Source organism: Ambystoma mexicanum, chromosome 3q (assembly GCF_040938575.1).
Source record: "Ambystoma mexicanum isolate Mex_15411 chromosome 3q, UKY_AmexF1_1, whole genome shotgun sequence".
Classification (NCBI taxonomy): domain Eukaryota; kingdom Metazoa; phylum Chordata; class Amphibia; order Caudata; family Ambystomatidae; genus Ambystoma; species Ambystoma mexicanum.
The window spans coordinates 969,656,197-969,673,271 of record NC_090926.1 but is presented as its reverse complement, the minus strand read 5'-3'; the positions used below and the strand labels follow the sequence as shown (position 1 = coordinate 969,673,271).

The following is a 17,075-nucleotide window of genomic DNA, read 5'->3' as shown; positions in this document are numbered from 1 at the left end:
CAGCCAGAGTGTTGTGGATATTGGCCTTATGAATAGTAAGTTCAATAACTCTGCCCTTCTTCTGCCATACAATAATCTTGCTCCACCGTTCATCAACTCCTTTCCCTTTTCTTATACAAATCTCCAACCCCATTAATATCTTACTACGTGACCTCAACATCCTTCTAAATTGTCTACTAATGGATCTCTCTATTATCCTCATCGATACCTTCAAACACACAAGCAGCTCAATCTCAAGTGCGACGTACTGGGAAATGTAAATGTGCGGGCACCATACACAGACACTTCACCATATCACAGGGTTTGTTTTTACACCTGAATTCACCCATGTGATTGGCTGTGCCAGTGATGTCACTCATGATGCATTAAGTGATGTCATATGTGACATCTTCAGTGCTGTCATTTATGATGTCATTAGAGGGCTTACAGGCTGCACAATGAGGAGCTCATAGTTAAGGTGGCGTACCTTCCAGCACCAGATGAATTTCACGGTTTTGTGGCTGAAAATTGGTACCTTAACGTAACTTCAACTAAAGTTTTTTTTACTGAATTCCAAGATTTCTTTTGGAAGGATCATATTTACATGAACTGTCCCTTAACTAAAGTTTTTTCGCTGAAGTTCAAGGGTTTTGCTATACCTCCCACCACCATCAATTCTGTCTTTTTTTCTGATAACATACCGGATGTCATATCATTTGTTAATAATATCTATTCTTGAGTGACACAACATCGGGTTTATCAAGTATTTCTTATTTTTGTGTCAACTTGATAGGAAGGGATTAGTAATCGTGTGCTGTGACAAGGACGGGTCGAGGTGAGGCTATTTGGAGACTGTAAAGAGGAAGACTAACTTTGTCTAGCTGGGAACTGTGACAAAGAAGAGTGAAGAGGGTAGTTAGGAATTGTAACAAGGTTAGAGTACAGTGGGGTACTTGGGCATGGTAGTGAGGAATAGCGAGACATGTTTAGTGGTGGACTGCGGCGAGGAAGACTGAGTTGGTATACACATATACCTTACATATTATAAACACAGAACTCCTTTTAAGGAATACCAATACATATGAACATTTTTCTTTCAAATATAATACTTACATTGAGATCTACAAAAGTGAAGGGAGAATGTAAACACTACAAAGAACATTGATAATTGCATTATTTTAAAAATGTGAAATAAAAACCGAAGAAATACACTATTTGGCTTATCTTCGCGATTCAAACCACAATGTGCACAGCACTAAAATTTGATATTCGATTCTCAAGTTGCAGTTCATCGGAATATTAATATAAGGAAAAACATACATATAACATTTGTGCAACTCTTTTTTTTCTAATCAACAATAAAATTGCCACTGAACATAAAAAGAATAAAAGCAGACTCTTTTCTATTCGAATCACCATTCGCGGGTACAAAAAATCTGCAAACGGATTGGCCTAAGGACATGTGCATGGTATGCAATTTGAGAGCCAATTGGTTCATAGAAACACAGTTTGTGAATCATATATATATATATATATATATATATATATATACTGCAGCTTTCTGCATGCACCTTCAACCAATGTATCCATGAGTCTCCCACAATCCATATAATCTGTTTTCGAGCATGGAAAGCCATGGCTGTGTGGTGTCCTGTGAGGGAGAAGACGGTCTTACTTAAGTACGTCGGTCAGAGCACACCTACTGAACTTTATGGACCAATCCCTAACTACGCTCATTCTTATTTACATGCGGCTCCACCCTTCAATCCCCGGTGGTGATATGTGCTGGCTGCTAACTACCGCCATGTTCGCGGACATGTACAGGATCAGAGCGTGACGACGGTACATTAAAGTACTATTCCCCTTTAAGGTAGGCTCTGAAAAGAGTCGTTTTTTTTTCTTTGGCCACATATCGTACAGACATGTGGTATTTTATGTATTTTTTTGTATTTTTTGTCCTTGTTTACTCTTGCAAACATTACAGAACCTTCTCTAAAGCAAGCCTTATGTTCCAAAAGAACATCGCATTTCCGAAAGAGGATAGCGCAACACCATCTCCTTCAAAGTAATTTGCATTGCTTGGAGCAATGTTTTCGTGGCTGCAAAAAAACATACCAACGCGTAGCATGAATGCATGCATGCCGCGATTGATGATGCACCTCCCCATGCTTTGATCTAGACAGAAAACAGAAGTGTTGTTCCATTGTACTCTCGGGAGTAAAGCAGAAAAAATTACTTTCGATGTTGGGAAGATGGTCATGAGTGCTTCAACCAACTGTGCCAAATCTGCCAACAAAGTACGTGAAGTCAGGTATCCCAAGTGGCAAGCACCGTAGTGCAAAATGACCATGTGGGGAGTGGTCATTCTACGCATGTCTCTGTAAACTTGCAGAATTGCCGCAGCATTGGCATCAGTGTCACCGCTCCACACCACCTAAACTCCTCGCACGTCGAAATGATGTGCCACATGCCTACTCTCGGCATAGTGTTTTCAGCCTTGCACAAAAATGTCTCCAAGCAGCAGAACCCTGACCCTCTCCACCTCTGCCATTTTCAGTGTGTGCACCGTCTTTCAACACAAAAGAGTAATGTGAACATCTGATTGGCTGATGCCTACAGTCGTCTTTCCATGCAGGATTTGCTATAGAAACCCGTATGTGACACGCCCTACCAGCGGACAAGCGTTGCCTATGTGCGGCACGTAATTCTTACCCAGTCCTTCTACCCTTTCTACAGTGGTACCAAAGTGAGTCCCTCATTGGACACAACTAAGCGGGCGCACAATCATCCACCAATCACATAGAACATCGCTAATTTTAACTCTGTCATCAACATTGCGCACTTCAAAATTACTGTTGATGAGTCTTAATGGAAATCGCATACCATTGCAAAGCACCTACTTCACAAGCTACTGTGCAAGGATTGAGAATTTCTACGTACAGCTCCATGCATGTCCACATGCATCAGTATCGAGTACAGGTATGTACATTTTAATCAGAGTACATGTCGAAGCCTTGTGATTTTAAATAGACAAAATAATTCTGGTAAATTTCCATAGGGAACACATAACAACGCTCCCCCTTTTAAAGTGCAAGATTGCCGATTTGTCATTAACAAATCGCATGACTGCTTACTGTCTTCTGAATAACCTGTACATATGTTGCAAGCATGCCTATTTAGGCATAGCTCTCAACCATTTTTGTCTTAAAGGCGGGTGAAATCAGCCGATTTTGTTTTTGGCGGGTGAGACGCCCATTGGAATGAATGGCTCTGCAGGAGGCTTGGCGGGTGAGTCTGCCCTTTACAAGGCGGGTGACACCCGCCAAAAGCGTGTGAGTTGAGAAGTATAATTTAGGGCAGACCTCAATTTTGTATGTGAAAATGTCGGAGTTCTGTACTCTGTACTGCCTATAGTAATGCTACTTGCAATGTGATCGTATGAGAATAGTAGGCGCTCCCGATTGTAGTGCTGACATGTCCTTCGGAGGGTCTCCCGATTTTTGGACATCGTGCTTTTCATTAACAAGTACAAAATGTTTGCCCATCTAGTACTTTTCCCTATCGCTTACAAACCTCTCTTCTATGCATACTACACTTTGTAAAGAACAAGGCATTTGCAAACCCTTAGAAAATTTAGTTATTTTGAAGGACTTTCAAGTGCCATACTGAAAGTAGTATGCAAAGACTGCACAGAGTGAAGTGAAATGTGCACGTGGACTGGGTTGAAATATGAAAGTTAAATCCTCTGACGAAAGAAGCACAAGTAAAGTCTGCAGTATCATGACCGCTGCAAACACACAAAGCCATTGATATTGTTTTTTTAATTCACAGTGAAGACTACTCTCCTGAGAATCAACAGCATCTACACTGCAGATGACACATTTGAAGAAACCTGGTCATCTTGCACAAAAAAGTAAGTACAGTACAACCTTCATATTGTAACTGCTCCCTAAAGAGGCTGCGTGGGTTATTTGTTTTATTTGGGCACCAAAGCAAGCATTCATTTGTAAACCATTCAACCTACAAATATCCATTTATTGAACAAAGAATAACAGGTGGAATGGCTGACAAATCCCTGTGTGTTTGGTACTGAAATAACATGGGAAAACCATAGAAGATTAGATTGTGAAAATAAGTTGAGGTAGCAAGTTTTTGGCATTTCGGTTATTAATAATGGCTCTCGTCACAAGTTGAGCACTTTGTACTCTCATCTAAAGCACAGCCTATTAGTATACAAACAGTAAATTAGCCTTACCAAATGATAGTTAGAGGTCACTGTACGTTGACCCACCATGCCAAAGAGCTTCCCCATCACACCTATGCACACATGCACACAGCACACATACATTGCACAACAGACCAAAGTATACTTTTTTTTCTCAACAGACACCAAAGAATGACTACCAAAAAACAGCTCTGTAGAAAGGAACGCAGAATTAGAGCAAATAAAAATAAAGGTGCCCAATGCAAGCATCCACCTGTTGTACAGTTAGTGGAGAATTTTGATACAAACCACCAAATGCAGTTGGGTAACATAATAAAAGAAGTCTCAACTACCGAAACTGTACCTCCTCCAACAAAAAGTGTCACAAAACACAGAAATGTTGTCAGAAAAACGGCTGCCAGTACAGTTAACAATGTTCCTAAATCCTGATAGTGTAAGAAGAACCCATAGGAAAAAAAGTATTTCAGCAAAAATGTTTCGTCACGGAGTCCTTCAGAATCTACTAAGAAGAGGACCAAAATCATCCTCACCCCTTAAAACCTACCGTAGAAAGTTAATTCTACAAGCACTCGTGGACAGTGCAATCCTTCTCAAAAGGAAGTTGTTCATATTAGTGTTAAATAGGATGAAAGCACTAACAAGACTAAGTACCAAACTACAAATGAAACTCAGCAATAAACGGAATGTGAACAAAAATAGTTTTTTGCATGTTTGTGGTGGTGAATGGAGTCACACAACAACCACAGAGCCATATTTTAATGAAGAAGCATACAAACAAAATCAAACAAACACAATTGCCATCCATAGCAGTGGAGGAGGGTATGAGAAAATCAATACTGCCATCATGGAACAAGAAACACTGCTTACAAAACTATCTTCTGAAAACTCAGAATTACCTCTCTATTCAGCAGAACCACACCATCCAGTATACAAATGGCCGTGCACATCAATGTGTGCCATTCCAAACAAAGCTTTCAAATCTTTACGTCAGTTCCTCAATCAATATGTAAAAGGTAAAGACAAAAGTAAAATGAAGTGCTGCAAAATATGGATATTTGTGTAGTGCGGAAAGACACAGGACTAAAAGTACATTCATTAGCCTGCATTTCTGGGCCTATTTGCAAAAGTACCTTCCATGATATCAAAAGAATATCAGTACATCATTCCAAAGTAAGAAATTTAGTGTATGAAATATACTATGCAAAAAGTCCAGCTTCAGAATTAGGCAATTTAAATACCACTCTTCTGCATGGTACACCCAAATACTTACAAGAAGAAATGGAAAGTATTCAGAAAAAAGTATTTTGGAAGTGAGAGCCACGTAGAAAATGCAACAGTTTTAGAGCATAGTAGCGAAAATTCTGCACATAGCAACCTTCTATTACACACATACAGAAAAGAAATACTAAAATTTAAAAGGTCCTCGGCTGAAGTACCAAACCATGTGTGTGTATGTTGCCGCAGATCGTTTTACAAAAGGAACACAAAAAATGTGGACATAGCATACAAAATAGAAAACAATGAAGACTCTAAATGGTTTGAATTAGTTGTGTATCTTTTAGTTGAAAGCAAATATGAAATAACTGAACGGCTAATATGTTGCAGTTACTGTACTGCAAAATTAGACAACAACCACACTCCTTCACGTGCAATTACAAATAATTTGGAATTGTTTCCATTACCAAAAATCCTGCAACAGCTCAATTTGTATGAGAGCATAATAATTCAAACAGTTCACCCATTTCAAGCAATTATACGCCTTCATCCAAAAACAGCAAATTTACCTTCCTCTGAATTGGTGTAAGGCATTCGTGGCAAAGTAGTTTACTTGTCATTAGATCTAACGGAAAATGTGCACACTCTAGGAGTGGAACGTTCAATAGAGCATTCTTCAATAGTCTTGGTAAATGGAGTACCAACAAAGGGCAAAAGAAATTGGCAACAATTGGTGGACTTAAACAAAGTTAGACAAGCATTGCAATATCTAAAAGACAACAATGAGTACTACAAGGAAATAAATATTGATGAAAGCTTAAGGCAAACAACTGAAATAATTCAAGAGCCATCAGAAACTGGACAATTCGAACTTCTGGATCCAGCTACAGTATCCACTCTTTTGGACCATTACACAATTCATCCATTGCATTCCAATGAAAGCATAGATGATGTACTAGAAACTTACCAAATGCGACAAACCAAAGGGTCACCAATGAATATTTGGGAAAAAAGTATAGAAGCATGTGCTTTTCCACTGCTATTTCCTACTGGCAAAGGTGGGAGATTCGATGATAGACCCACTCAGATTGGGGCACCAGAATACCGCTCATTACGAATGTATTCGCAAGATCCCAGATTTAGACAAAATGTGGAATAGATATTCCACTTCCTCTATGAAAGTGAATTAGCAACACTATGGGGGTCATTACGAGCCTTGCGCTAAGGGGTTAACGGCGGCGCAAAAGGCTGCGGTGCCGTTAACCCCTTAGCGCCTAATTACGAGGTCCCTTTGCGAGCCCCGACCTGAACGGCTGGTCTGGACCAGCCGTTAAAGTAGGGACCCGCAAAGGGACCTTCTAGGTAATTACGGTACAGCAATTTGCGGTACCGTAATTACCGCCTTCCCCAGTCCTATTGAGCCCTATAGGGCAAAAATGGGAATGGGGAAGGGCCAATTTTCAATGGGGAATTACCTCCCTGTCAACCTTGGAATGGGGTGGTAATTCCCCATTGAACATTGGCGGACTCGTTACAACACCGGCAGCAACCATGGTGCTAATAGCACCATGGGTTACCGCCAGTGTTGTAATGAGGGCCTATGTTATGGAGTTGCACACTTTCTTAAATCTGGAATGCACTTTCAAAATATGTCAGCTACGCAGTTAATACAAAAAGTACAAGAAAAAGATGAGGTTTTACAATCAAGTATAACAAATTTGTTTGCAAACATGCGTGGTACAAAGCAATACTGGTTTAGACGGCACAGAGACGTGCGTTGCATGATCACAAACCTTGAACCGCCAACTTGGTTTGTTATGCTAAATTGTGCAGAATGCATGGGAAGATTTACATGAGTTCCGACGCATAGCAAACAGCAACAAAACAACATAGATATATTAACACCTGGAGAACTTTGCTCTCTAGATCCAGTTAATGTCTCAAGATATTTCCATCATCGTTTCATTGCAATGCTACACTTTATTTGCAATAAAACTGTTCCTCCCCTTGGAGAAGTGCAACACTTCTTTTGGAGAAAAGAATATCAAGCGAGAGGAGCACCACATATTCACATGCTGTTATGGTTCAAAGTTGCACCGAAATTTGGATATGAGAGTGATAGCACTGTTTTGCAGTTTATCCAAAAATATGTCACATGTGAAATCCCTTCACAACAGACACATAGTGAGCTGCATGGGCAGATTTTACAATTTCAAAGACACAAATGTGGCAAATATTGTCACCGTAAATACAAAAACAAAGATAAATACTACACCAAATGCCGCTATGGTTTCCCTAGACCAGTTACAGGAACAGGTGAAGTAAACAACTTAATGGGCCTCATTACGACCCTGGCGGAGAACCATGGTGCAATTTGCACCATGGTCCATGGCGCAAAGCTGCCAACTCCGCCATGGGGGTTGGCGGACTTACCGCCCCATTCCGACCTTGGCGGGGCGGTAAGTCCCCAATCCCCATTTACCCTTCCCCATTCCTATTTTTGCCCCATAGGGTATAATGGGAGTGGGGAAGGCATTAATTACGCCACCGTAAACTACGGTGGCGTAATTAACGACAAGTCCCGTAGCGCCATGGATTTTTCCGCCTGCAAAAAGCAGGCGTAAAAATCACCATGGCGCTACGGGAACTCGTAGTCGGGCGGAAAGGTACGCCATGGGTTACGCCGGCGTAAACCCCTTTCCGCCAGGGTCGTAATGAGGGCCAATGTCTTCAGTTCGACATAGTGTTAAAGGTAAATCACCTAAAACACGTATTACATAAGAAGAAGGGAAGAATCAAAATATATCAATGATTACAATGCAATCATTGCCCTATTATGGAATGCAAACATAGGTGTGCAGTACATTGCAGACAATTCCACTGCTGTTGCACGATATGTTACAGCCTACTTAACAAAAGCAGAAAAAACAGAGCTTCAAGACTTCTTAGATGACGTAGCATCAGACAAAACATTATCACAGAAATTATACAGCCTAGGGAGAAAAAGGCTCTCTCCTAGAGAATGTGGGGCCTATGAAGCAGCAGATCGTTTAACGGGCACTGCTTTGTATGGAAAATCAGACAACATAGTATGGCTCCGTCTTGGTCCTGCTAAATCTAGAAAAAAAGTGTTAAAATCATATGAGCACATAGAAACAATTGCCAGAAATGATCCCGACAGCCAAGACATTCTAAAAAACAATTTACTGGACACATACTATCCAAACAGGAGTACCACTTTGGAAAGCATGTGTCTATACCACAAAGCTCAAAACTTTGCATACAAAAATAATTGAAAACTCGATGAAAGCAAACATTGATATAGAGTGACCAATTGTGAAGGGAGCTTAGTGAAACTTAACAATCAAAGCTTAATTAATCATGTGAAATTGTCATTAAAAACTCCTCAACAGAAAGAACTATATTACATGTCTCTGTTACAACTTTTCAAACCATGGAGAAAAGAGTAAGACATACTAGATAATTATGAGTGCTATGAAAATGCTTTCAAAGCAAATGACCGATGTGAACTTTACGCAGTACAAAACAATGTTACACAATGAGCAGCAACAGGAAGAGGAAATTCAGGCCGAACTAGATAAAGACTCTTCTGACAGTAGTCAACCTTCTGAAACAGGAAGTCAAGAACCATTAGGACAACCACTAATAGCAAATGAGGCTGAAGTTGCTATGGCAGAAGTAGAAAACACCATGTATCAGTATCAAGAAGATACAGAAGACTTAGCTGTACAACAAGTAAAACTTAACAACGATCAGCGCACCATTTTTGAAGACGTAACAAAACAAATTGTGCATGGCGTACAACACGAAAACAAAGAATGTACCTGCCAAAATTACAAACCTATACTGCTGTACGTCAGTGGTGAAGCTGGATCAGGGAAAACATTCTTAATCAAAATTATCAGCAAGTTCCTTCAACAATTGGCAAACAACAAACTGTCAGCTGTTGTAACAGCCCCCACAGGTTTAGCTGCCTACAACATAGTTGGTGTGACTTTACACCGATTACTACTGCTTCCAGTAGAGCGTCAAAATAAATTAGACTAATACAAACTTTCTGCAGAAGCTGCAATGGAATTATGTAGAGTATTGAAACAAATGAAAATGCTACTAATAGATGAAGTGCGTATGGTCTCCAATCTAATGTTGGCTTTCATTCATCTCAGATTGCAAGAAGAACTTAAAGGTAATAACGAAGACCTCTTTGCAGGGAAACACATTATCGTTTTCGGAGATCTTCTACAATTGACAGCAGTGAAAGGTGAACCAATTTTTGAAACCTTAGGCCACAAACTCTGCCGGAAAACTGTTGGCAGCATAGGTAATGTTAACCTTTGGCAACATTTCCAGTACAGAGAATCAACTGAGAACATGCGGCAATCTGCAGATCTCACTTATGCCAACATCTTTAAAGGTATTAGAGTTGGTGTATTATCGCAAGAAGCACAAGCTGTATTGAAAGAGCGGCATATACATGCACTTTATGGCGATAATGCATTTGCAACCGATGTTATGGAACAAATAGCGCACACAAATGTCAATTGTATGGCCTTAATGCCAACTCTTGCAAGCTGTTTCAAATTAAATGTTAAAGAAAGAAATGCAAGCAATAATAGAAAATAGCACCACAGACAAACTAGACGTACATGGTTTGACAGTACCCATGTGTGAGCTAGCCACAACAAGACTAAATAGTTTAGAAAATTCAATCTCCAACACAGTTGGGTTGGAAAAAATATTGAAATTATCATTAAATTGTAGAGTAATGCTTAAATGTATCCTTGACGTAGAGCAAGGGCTAGTTAATGGAGCACTGGGCACAGTTGTTGGCTTTCAATCATACCCACGTGATAGCAACATTCAGTTTGTAAATATTCGCTTTGATAAAGTTTCAGAAGTGAAAAGGATAGGGCGCTCAATGGCTCGATTTCATCTCTTCGAAGACATGTATGTACGTAGAGAGCAATTTTCTCTAACTCTTGCATATGCAGTTACCATTCATAAATCCCAAGGTCTTTTCCTAGAGAAAGCATTGATAGATATAGGAAAGACAGTGCTGAAGGAAGGCATGAGCTACGTAGCATTATCACGCTTATGTACACTTGACGGTCTATTGCTAATAAACTTTGATTCAAGTAAAGTCAAAGCTGATATTCCTTGCATTCTAGAATACAATAGATTGCGTTCACTGTACACCCCTCATCTGGAACAATACCCTGTTCCAGATGAAGTGAAATGTGGTAAAAGAAAAGTAAATTAAACGGAAATGCAGCAGAATGCAACAGGAAATTCCGCAAAAAAAGAAAAGAAGCTAAAGTTTCATCAATTGCCGCAAACATAGAAGAACCTGTTAGGGAATGTAAACCAGGCACGTCGGCAAAGAAGCAACAGAAAAACCGAAAAATGCACTCAGATACAGAACTTGCTGGCCCATTCAAATTTACAAATGAAAGTGGGGTAAGTTGCTATGCAAATGTAGCAATGGATATTCTATTTCAATTGCACCAATTGTTATCAATATTAACCTGCACAGCACAGACCAATTGTGTTTGCAAATGTTAGTGCTGCATAGAAATGCAACAAGCAATCCTGACAACACATACAGTGTTCATGGAGTAAGGCAACAATTGGACGACTTTGCTGGAATAGTGAGATTCACTATGAACTCAGAAGAAGATCCACAAGAATTTCTAATGTACATACTATTAGTATTGAAAAACAAAAGCATACCTGTAAATGAAATCTTCCAAATTTCGTACATGTGGAAACATACATGCACTCTCTGTACAAAGTGATACAGGAAAAAATCCCAAATGAGCGATTTGTATATGTTTCCATACCAAATTGTGAGAGCATTCCATTTTAGCAACTTGTACAAATGCAAACCATGGCAGATTATGTAGTATTTGCAATTCTGACAATCACTCTACCTTACTGATACAATCACATAATGTCTACATAATACTTATGCTTCTACGTTATAATGCAGATGGCACTAAAAACAACTGCAAACTGACTAGATTCACACATGGTCAAGTGTCACTTGGAAAGAAAACCTTTACAACAGTAGGAATAATCTACCATGTCGGAGCTACAACCAATGCAGGTCACTACACTGCATACATTAAAAAGAATTCTGGATGGTTTGAACGTAATGATAGCACCATTACTCTAAAGCAGAGGTTGCCAGCTAACCTAACAGATGTGTATTAAATGTTCTTGAAGCCAAAATTTACGAAAAAATGTGTATTTCAAAATTATCAACAAAGTATGTGAAAGACTCCAAACAGTTAGAATACGCCCACAGGCATCTAACTACCCAACAGGATGGAAGAATGACACAAATAAATGATTATCACAGTTCGTTGGAAACAAATGCACAGGCAGAATACGCCTATACGTACCAAACTGTTTTTGAAAATCGGCAGGAAGGCAACAAAGAAAACATTAATGGGAAAGATAAAGGAAACAGGATATGTCAACGACACAAATGAATGAGTATCACAAATCTGTAGGAACAAATGCACAGTTAGAATACGCCTACAGGTATCTAACTGTTCTTAAAAATGGCCAGGAAGGCAATAAACATAACATTGATCAGAAAAATGAAGCAAACACTGAAAGAAAAAAATGAAGTACTTAGTTCCATAAGAAATTAAGGTTTTTTTTAATCCGACAAGGATTTTTTTCCCCAGACCCAAGGATTAGAAAAGCAAACACAGAAACTGAGCACAATGCTCAGTACACTGGTTTGTAAACTAAAAATGAGGGTCTAAAAAAAAGTTAACTGTCTATTATGCAATGTGGTACATTTGGAAAAATTGCAAACACTAACACACCTTTTTCTTTCATCACAGAAATTGAATAAGTGATACTTCTGCCAAGTACGATAACCAATTTAAAAAAAGTTTATGGATTTTGAACAAAGTAGGAGTAAGTATATTGGCAGGCATTTTCTACACATGGGAATCTACTCGTCTAACTCGTCTAATCTATGGTACTAATATGCTGCAGTGCCTGTAGGCTGCCCTTTCATCTGCGGTGAGTAACCTACAAACTACGCCTTACAACCAAGTTTCAAGGAGTACAGTTCCTATCCACAACCATAGCTGCATATGTAAAACATGGTCCTTGTAAATTAGCTGCTTATACATTTACTTTTCGGACCATCGTCTACAGCCATGAAGTGAAGACACTAGGGCATCAACACAACAACCACAATCCTCCACACCCATATGAACTTGTAACTCCACTGCTTATGACTTCAGTCTTGCGTGCATAGGCTTTAGCCATGCACCCAAGAGTGCAGGGTCTCCCCACAACCACCTTGGTGGTGTATGGTAGTGGGGGTTATTCTATAGGTGTGTTATCCTTCAGTACATCTGCCCAGAGGCTTCCCTCCTAGGTGTATGTCTGTAGATCTTACATCGGATGGGTGTGCAGTGTCTTCCAAGTCTAGTACTTACCTCTTTGTTCTTGGTTGCATGGCCTTCGGCCATGCGCCCAAGACTGCACGCACTCCTCACAACTTGCCAATGAAAATGCAACACTACGGGTGTGTGCATGGGTGGCACATGTGGCGGTGGTTGTGGCCAGGGCCTACAGTTTTGTAAGTAAGGCTTTCGGCCGACGGCCATGCATCCAAGACTCTAGGCCCTGGCCACAACCACCGTATCATGTGCCACCCATGGCGGCGTACTAATGACTATAATGATAGCCATTAGAAAAAATAATGCATTCATGGCATGTTGGCAATTTCAATGTTCCCTAACACCACACGTGTCCTTACAAATGTAACAACTCCCCCATGGAGTGCATGGGCTCAAATACTGCCCTTATTGGACCGGTCCTTTTCTGTGCGTACAAGGAGGCCATAGAACATATGTCATTAAGTAGGTATAAGTGTACTGTGCGTACCAGATGTCCATACACATTACATCATGACGAGCGACCCCCAGAACAAGTGCATTAATCACCCATATGTTAAGACTGTAGGCCCTGCCACAACCACCGTAGCATGTGCCACCCATGGCAGCGTACTAATGAATATAATAATAACCATTGGGAAAAATAATGCGTTCACGGCATGTTGTCAATTTCAATGTTGCCTCCCTATACCCGTGTGCTTTCAACAGTTACAAATTTCCTGTCCACTACATGGACTGAAGTGTTAAAAATTTCCTGCCCACTACATGGACTGAAGTGCTATTGTTATTACCCCCCACATTTACTGTACGTACAAGGTGTCCATAGAAATTACATCATGACGGCCGAAGAACAAATGCATAGATCACCATTTTCTTACTGTCTGAACCTTTCCCAATGCTCTGTGACACAGCAAAATAGGTTAATGAAAATAGCATGTGCACGGTGGTTGTTGCTCCACTTTCCGCGGATTCAAGATGTCGGGCGCATCCAAACCATCTGACGCAGAACACGTCTCGCAGCAGCCAATGGGCAGAGACGTCGCGTGTACACGGTCATGATGGCAGCCCCTTCTTCTTCATCGACCGAACAGGGAAGTGTGACTGCGGAGCGAACATAGATATCACTAATTATTTCAGACCTACTTTTTCATAATTATAAAGAAACGTACTGCACGTATGGTGACAAAATTTACAAAAGCACTCTTTCTGGACCAATCCCCTGTACCTGCCGCAGATTTCGTCAAAATCCGTCCAGCGGTTTCACATGTAGCCGTGCGCAAAGATTTTCCCCCATTCAGTCTATGGGAAAAAAGACTTTTTGGGACCCCCCCTATAACTCCGCTCCCCCTGGACAAATTCTCACCAAACTTTACAAAAAAATTCAGAGTGGCCCATATCCTTTTTTTCTTGCAAAGTTTGGTGAGGATTCGTCCAGGGGGAGCAGAGTTATAAGCCGGCCAAAAAGTGAAACAGCAACTTAACCATAACTACATGGCCACTAGCGTGGCTATATATATATATATATATATATATATATATATATATATATATATATGTAATAGAGTCGTACAAAAAAAGCACAAGGGCAGACAGCACTCCAGGAGCATCAACACACAACAAGAAAAAAACAACCAAAATATCCACAGCAACAAGGTTTCCTTTAATCTGTGTGCAGTGGAAAACAAGTTTAGCAGTCAACCACGCGTTTTGTGGTAAACAAACCGCTTGTTCACATTAGAGGGTCATAAAACAAATGAGGGACTAATAAATGTATCCTCATCTCTATGGTTGCACGACAAGATTGTCAACAGTCTCGCATATGCATGGCTGAATGCTGATGTAAACAGGCACAGACATTTTGTAATGGCAAGCAAAAGGAAAAGAGTGGTTGTGTAGCTGATGGTGTCTCTCGAGTAAAGTGATCTGAGAGAGACATGTTACATGGAGAAGCACAGCATTTATTAAACACCAATGGAGGATTGATGGCCCCAAAATCAAACAGTAGTTGACACGTGGAACAGCACAAAAAACACTTTTGGTTACTTAATATATTGTCATGCGCCTTTGTTTTTTTGGAGAAAAACAGACAAATTACCCCTTTTCTCTTGATTTAAAAGTATTTGACTTTTAATTGAACATGATTTATGTATTCCTTGTGTGCCCTATGTGATTACACGTGTTTCGACGATTACACTGTTTTATTCAAATCAGGGCTAATCTTGTCACCTTTTCAAAATTAGCATTCCATTTACAAAAAATCTAAATGACCCCATGGGTATATGCGAATTACATTGAAAAGTACACAATTATTAAAAAAAAACACAAGTATAAGGATGGCCATTGAGGGAGGGGAAAAGGGTAGGAATTTTAGGGATGATTGGAAAAAGAAAACATTGAATAAATAGAACGAAAAAGCAGAAATAAACAAAACAAACAGAAAAGAAAAAGAAAATGACATGGTTAGTGATTACAATCGTTTTTTACTTCCCATAATGTAAATGTGCAAGTATGCCTAGATGGGCTGATAAATGAGATAATAATTTCATTTATCTTCTTACCTAAGTTTGTTGGTTCTGTATTCATAGTTTTTAAGTTTATCAAAGGCACTTCACGGGCTTTGGCCCCATTTTATAAGGTCTGAGTTAATGATTCTTGCTTTTTAGTCATGGGTTAAATCCCTAAAAATAAAGAAACATCATGAGGCTCTTTAGTAAGCGTGCATAACATCTATTGTTGTTATTTACTTTGAAGAGTTTGTTCGAACAATTCTCTGTTCTACAAGTTAAAAAGTGACTTTCCATTCTTTTCATACGAGTATAAATACCAATTTTTATGAAAACGATCTAAGTGATCGAACTAGTATTTGTTTGTACCAGCCGTGGTCTAGTTTCAAAAATACGTACAGTTTTACCGTGCTTACACTCATTCATGAGTTTGTTTCATTATTTGATAGGGTCTCATATCTGCACGAGTACCCATGTGTATCAACACATGCTGAAAAATCCCCCTCGGGAGCCCCTCTGGCACACTTACCTAGTAACAGCGTTGTCCGTGCCGAAAAGTTCTCGTATGCTTTTCACCATGTTGCTGTTATTATTAAGTGCTCGGTTGCCGATCTAAGTAGTCCTACTTCTATTTTCTCTTCGAAATTCGTATTTACTGTTTTAAATAAAACTGAGTAACTTATGTGGAACATGTTTTATTTATTTGGATTAATTACTAATAGTTTGAGTAAGTCTCGAAATTAGAGTCAAAAATGGAATATTGTTGTTGAATGGATCGCGGTGATGGACGTTACCCTAAAATAGTTTTTTAATATCATTACATTTCCTCGATTGGTACTTGATTGCTATTTACGTTTTGTATGTTAACTAAGTATGAACAATTAAAATTAATTGTGTGGGGAACATAGTGGATATTGAAACGTTCTTGCTAGTCCCTCTTTTCTTTTTACTATCGCGGCCATGTTTTGGGCAAACAAAGGACTTTCAGCATGGGGATTACATTACTTTGCCAACATTCAATACTAATATTAATCGAATGTTAATGTGAAATAGAAGTTGAACCCAGGAATTAATGTTCGTGGGGCATGTTAAGATATTCATGGCTTTGTGATGAACTGAAACACAATCTGGATAATACATCTGACTTCTATAATAAATTTGCCACCAACAAAGATACAATTATAAATACTGGCAGATTCCTGCATGTTATTAATGCAAATATAAATAATAGTATATTGCTCCATGTTATTAGTGCAAATATAAGTAATGGCATATTGCTGCATGTTATTAGTGCAAAATGTGAATAATAGCATGTTGCTGTATGTTATTAGTTATTGACAGTAAGCTGTACTTTCATTAAGTATTAAAGAAATGAGGCCATCTCATGGTCTGAGTTCAGGCCCCTTTCCACGGTGCGAAATTTTCAAATTAATTTTGCTTCTTCTTGCCTTAGTTTAATTTCATGGTCCCCTCCTCTGGGTCGCATAGTCACTTTTTTCAAGCCAATGAATTTCAAGTATTTCTTATCCATTTGCTGATGATTTCTTAGGCAGTGTTGGGCTAAAGGTGAATTAATGTCTTGACTTCCGATGTTTGATAGGTGTTCCTTTATTCTAATCCTTAGTTCCCCATATAGATTTTTTCACAGTGGCAAATTATTGCATATGCCACAAACCTGGTTTTGCAGTTAATATGATCAACAAT

At 39.4% G+C, this 17,075-nt stretch overlaps 1 long non-coding RNA gene across 2 annotated transcripts in view; it reads right to left on the bottom strand.

Moving 5' to 3' along the window:
* LOC138583138 (uncharacterized) overlaps positions 1-15,966 on the bottom strand; it is a 191,871-nt gene extending 175,905 nt beyond the window's left edge. The window contains exons 1-3 of one of the 2 annotated variants that reach the window (XR_011305164.1): positions 15,901-15,966; positions 15,426-15,545; positions 13,735-13,968 (exon numbers count right to left, since the gene is read on the bottom strand). This is a non-coding gene — a long non-coding RNA (uncharacterized lncRNA). The remainder of the gene's footprint in view (positions 1-13,734; positions 13,969-15,425; positions 15,546-15,900) is intronic. The other variant, XR_011305163.1, reaches the window with a different exon arrangement.
* Positions 15,967-17,075: the final 1,109 nt, after the last annotated feature.